Source organism: Lethenteron reissneri, chromosome 61, assembly GCF_015708825.2.
Source record: "Lethenteron reissneri isolate LAM-NWPU_2019-01 chromosome 61, ASM1570882v1, whole genome shotgun sequence".
NCBI lineage: Eukaryota > Metazoa > Chordata > Hyperoartia > Petromyzontiformes > Petromyzontidae > Lethenteron > Lethenteron reissneri.
Window position 1 is genome coordinate 3,515,355 of NC_083839.1, and position 6,036 is coordinate 3,521,390.

Here is a 6,036-nt window from a genome sequence, read left to right on the forward strand (position 1 = left end):
ACCCCCCCTCCCGCCGCCTCGTGTTAAGAGGACAGCCCTCGTAAGTGGATCTAGCGGAGCTACTTCCGAGTGACCTTGGGTCTGCACAATAGACGGCACCACTTTCTCCCGCTCCGCTGCGTACGAGCGTGACGTCGTGTCACGCGAAGGCCAGACACCGACGTTGAAATCTCCAAAGAGCTGCGATTGAGGCAAACGAAGCTCCGAGGCAAAGTGTAAGGTCCACGTGGGTTTTTTGTTTTTGGTGTGTTCTTGATCGCCGGGGGGGTTGAGACCCCATCGGCTCCACTGCACCGAAGAATCCGCTTGTACCACTACAGGAGGCTGTCCCGAATTCAAAGCCAGGATGTCCATAGCGCCAGCTCTGTTCTCTGAACTTTAAAAAAAAAAAACTACAAACGAAACAATCTTCTTGGTTCTTTCGGTAAAGTCACGTAGAAGGGAAATAATGAAATAATAAAAATAAAACAATAAAATAATTCTCACGACGTTTCGGCCACAACGCAAGCAGCCGTCCTCAGGTGAAGAACAGAGTTGTCGGGAAGACGGCGTCCGTTTTCCTTCTACGTGACTTTACCGAAAGAACCAAGAAGATGAATCCCTGCAGTCACGAAAGCTTTAAATCGAAAACTAAACAATGTTTTTATTTTACCAGGTAAGGCCCCCAACTGAGGTATGATGTGTGGCTCTTTTTCAGAAGCGACCTGGCTACCAACAAATGATAGCTCAACAAAGTCGCGTGGAAATTAATAGCTGCCAAATGCTCTAAATGCACATTCTAAATGTGGAGGGAAAAACCGGAGAAAAATCCACACGACGACGGGGAGAGAGACACGCAAACTCCAAATGTACAACACGTCGAGATCGAATCCACAACCTGTATACCAGGCGAGGTAGTTAACATCTTGCCACTGAGGTGCCCCTTTCTCTACATGTGCGTATGTTGAACTCTCTGGGTCTCTGTGTGAGTCTGGGTCTCTGTGTGAGTCTATGGGTCTCTGTGTAAATCTATGGGTTTCTGTGTGAGTCTATGGGTCTCTGTGTGAGTCTATGGGTTTCTGTGTGAGTATATGGGTCTCTGTGTGAGTCTATGGGTCTCTGTTAGTCTGTACGTCTCTGTGTGAGTGTCTGGGTCTCTGCGAGTCTGAGTCTCTGTGGAAGTGTATGGGTCTCTGCGAGTCTATGGGTCTCTGTGTGAGTGTATGGGTATCTGTGCGAGTCTATGGGTCTCTGTGCGAGTCTATGGGTCTCTGTGCGAGTCTATGGGTCTCTGTGCGAGTCTGTGGGTCTCTGTGTGAGTCCATGGGTCTCTGTGTGAGTCTATGGGTCTCTGTGCGAGTCTATGGGTCTCTGTGCGAGTCTGGGTCTCTGTGTGAGTCTATGGGTCTCTGTGTCTCTGCGAGTCTATGGGTCTCTGTGTGAGTCTATGGGTCTCTGTGTAAGTGTATGTGTCTCTGTGTGAGTCTGTCTCTGTGAGTCTATGGGTCTCTGTGTGAGTCTGTGGGTATCTGTGCGAGTCTATGGGTCTCTGTGTAAGTGTATGTGTCTCTGAGTCTATGGGTCTCTGTGAGTGTATGGGTCTGTGTGAGTATGGGTCTCTGTGTGAGTCTGTGTCTCTGTGAGTCTATGGGTCTCTGTGTGAGTCTATGGGTCTCTGTGTGAGTCTATGGGTCTCTGTGTAAGTCTATGGGTCTCTGTGTGAGTCTATGGGTCTCTGTGTGAGTCTATGGGTCTCTGTGTGAGTCTATGGGTCTCTGTGTGAGTCTATGGGCCTGTGAGTCTGGGGCTCTGTGTAAGTATATGGGTCTCTGTGTGAGTGTATGGGTGTGTGAGTCTATGGGTCTCTGTGTGAGTCTGTGGGTCTCTGACTGTATGGGTCTCTGTGTGAGTATGGGGCTCTGTGTGAGTGTATGGGTCCCTGTGTGAGTCTATGGGTCTCTGTGTGAGTCTGTGGGTCTCTGTGTGAGTCTGTGGGTCTCTGTGTGAGTCTGTGGGTCTCTGTGTGAGTCTGTGGGTCTCTGTGCGAGTCTATGGGTCTCTGTGTGAGTCTGTGGGTCTCTGTGTGAGTGTATTGGTCTGAGTTTGTGTGTTGAACTTTCACACCGTACGTAGCCAACCGCGCTCATCAGGTGTGTGGCCTTCATAGGGTGCTACTCCCATGTTGATTCTAAATGTGGAGGGAAACCGCTGGGGGGGGAAAATCCTCACGACCACAGGGAGAGACGCAAACTCCAAATATACAACAGGCGTCGGGATCGAACCCACAACCTCCTGTACACCAGGCGATGCAGTTAACATCTCCGCACCCTCTGTAGGTGCACCAGGGGCTATGATGAATTGATTTTCGCTCGCACCAGACATGTTGAACACGTGGGTTTGATAACAAAATGAATTGTCTTATTTGATGACATTGTAAAGACCTGCTGGACACTTGCGATATGGAATTGCCATTGGCACAGCAGCATTGCATTTTATTCGCATTCGTGTAAGTTGGCGAATTTATAAACACAGCAAATATTTGAAAAGTAAAAGATACAAAACGAAGATTGCACTTGAAACCATTGAGACCACTAGCAAAAAATGCCTTTTTTGATATGTAACAAGTTAAGTGGAGTTTTGTATCTTTGTAGTTGTATACTCTTTACGATTTATCAAGGGCATGATAAACACAACCCATTTCGATTTAAAGCTTTCGTGACTGCATGGATTCATCTTCTTGGTTCTTTCGGTAAAGTCACGTAGAAGGGAAATAATAAAATAATAAAAATAAAACATAATAAAATACAATTCTCACGACGTTTCGGCTGTCGGAAAGACAGCGTCTCATTCAGACGCTGTCTTTCCGACAGACCTGTTCTTCACCTGAGGACGGCTGCTTGCGTTGTGGCCGAAACGTGCGAATTATTTTATTATGTTTTATTTTTATTATTTTATTATTTCCCTTCTACGTGACTTTACCGAAAGAACCAAGAAGACGAAACACAACCCAGTCCGTTCTTTATTCCTTAAGTGAGCGTAGAGGCGCTGCTCCATCTGTTCAGCCCTGCCAGTGGTGGAAATTCCACATTCCCTATGGCAGGGGCAAGTCCAATATCCACAGGAAAAGCACTCGACTTCCCCCCCCACATGTTAAATGAACAGTGCAGAGTAAGCAACAGAGGGGTGCTGCTTTTAAGTTGCTACGTTCAACTTTCACTTCGTGTCCCCAATTGTTTTCATAAAAGCAATACTCTGGACTACGTTAACAATGTGTTCACGATTTTCAGATTAATACCAACATTTTCATAATCTGGAAATCCCCCAAAAAATTAGGTTTGCATTTGTTTTGTATAACAGAACATCATCACAGAAGTATGACATCACGTATGGCATCACAAGTAGGACATCATAGACTTATGACATCGCAGCCGAACATCACAAGTATGACATCACAGGTATGGCATCACAAGTAGGACATCATCATAGACCTATGACATCACAAGTATGGCATCACAAGTAGGACATCATCATAGACGTATGACATCACAGCAGGACATCACAAGTATGACATCACAGAAGTATGACATCACAAGTAGGACATCATAGACTTATGACATCACAGCAGGACATCAGAAGTATGACATCACAGTAGGGCATCACACAAGTATGACATCCCAAATATGGCATCACAGAAATATGACATCATCATAGACTTATGACATCACAGAAGTAGGACATCCCACGTGTGATTTTCCCACCAAAGTGGTGTGACGTCACATCTTCGCACAACGAGATAAATTTACTGCGCAAAGTAAACGCATCTGAGAATCTTTATAGGTCCGAACATGTCTGGACAATGCAGACATTGATAAAACACCACGATTCGAAACTATTCCTTTCTGTATATCTCATAATCCTTAAAATTATGGATGTGAAAATCTTTATAGGTCGGAATATGCTTGACAATCCCATAGATGTCAACCCATCACGGTTTACCCCGTATTCTTGTACAGGGCAAATTGAGTTTTCAGGTCCATACGGCCTGTACAGCCGTTTCAATACGGGCAAACACATTTTTTCTTGTTCATTTGCGTTTCTCCCTTGTGATGGAACGTTGTAGGATGAACGTTGAGATTTATAAGGGCACGGGGTGACCAATAAGATCTGAATTGGTCTGTGATAAGGGGTTGACAGGTATGCGATCCAGACATTGTAAAAAACACCATCATCTGAAACTCTTCCCTTTTGTACGTCTGATAATCCTTAACATTATGGAAATGGTGCACCACGCAGCACTGCGGTTATAAGTGTGGCTACGCATACAGATTATATATATTCATATCCGCATCTTGCATCCATTGATCTACGTTGGTTGCTTGCGATTTCAATAAGCGCATGCTATACGTTAGACACTTGGCAAGATGTTGATTCAGGCCCACCGAGCGATGGAGCTTTTTTTCAGAAACAACCTGTCTATCGAAAATGATTGCTCAACGCAAGTGGGCTCTCATCACGTGGACATTTCGATTTAAAGCTTTCGTGACTGCAGGGATTCATCTTCTTGGTTCTTTCGGTAAAGTCACGTAGAAGGGAAGTAATAAAATAATACATTATATATATTATTTTATTATGTTTTATTTTTATTATTTTATTACTTCCCTTCTACATGACTTTACCGAAAAAACCAAGAAAACACGGGGACATTATATCATCGCAGCCAAATACTCTGAAGCGCACGACGTTGATGCTAAATGTGGAGGAGGAGGAGGGGGGGAGGAAAGACCGGAGGACCTGGAAAAAAATCCACGCGACCACGGGGAGAGAGACGCTCAAAATCCAAACTTACAATCGAGGTCGGGTTCAAACCCACGACCTCCCGCATACCCCAGACATTGGGGCCCACGAGAATGCCAAAATATGCTGCGCCACCGATACCACAGTGGCCACCGCAGGAGATCAGATTTTTATTCCTAGGTTTTTTCGGTAAAGTCACGTAGGTGAAAACATTAAAAAGTAAAATAAAATAATATAATGAAATAAAATATTATTAAGTAAAATAAAATAATATAAAATAAAATTTTCTTTTATTATATTATTTTATTTTACTTTTTAATGTTTTTACCTACGTAAAGTCACGTAGGTAAAAACATTAAAAAGTAAAATAAAATAATAAAATAATATTTATTATATTAAAGTAAAATAAAAGAACATAATAAAATAATATTTTACTTTATTATATTATTTTATTTTACTTTTTAATGTTTTTATCTACGTGACTTTACCGAAAAAACCTAAGAATATGAATCATTGCAGTCACGAAAGCTTCAAATCTAGATCAGATTTTAACAAATAGATTGTTCTAATCCTGGCTGGGCTGTGCCCGTGCGTGTGATTCGGGTTGCCACTGCGTACCACAAAACCGGGACGTATTTCCCACCACTGGGCCTTATCCACGATGCGCAGTTGCGCCGCAGTGAAGTTGAACTCGAGAACGGTACTGTCTGGATCTGGGTTACAAATCAATTCAGCTATTGTGGTCTATGCAAGCAGGACTCCTTGTAAAAAAAGGTGTCAGTTTTGTTGCCAGATAGAAGGGTAAAAAACCATTTCGATTTAAAGCTTTCGTGACTGCAGGGATTCATCTTCTTGGTTTTTTCGGTAAAGTCACGTAGAAGGGAAATAATAAAATAATAAAAATAAAACTTAATAAAATAATTCTCACGACGTTTCGGCTACAAGCTCCTGCACAAGCCGCAGCAATACTCGCGATCCTCATCACTAACCACTGCCTCTTAGCGTAAAAATAAAGCTAGAAACGCAATAACACATTCACATACGATAATTGGTTTTTTTACCCTTCTATCTGGCAACAAAACTGACACCTTTTTTTCAAGGAGTCATGCTTGCATAGACCACAATACCTGCAGTCATAATGCAAACAAAAAACATAACTCTGATGATGTATGCACTGTCCTTGAAGTTGATTGGTCCACACCCGAGACAGCTTTCCTTAGAGCCTAGTCTCACATGGTGTAGGACCAGATGACGCCAAAAGGC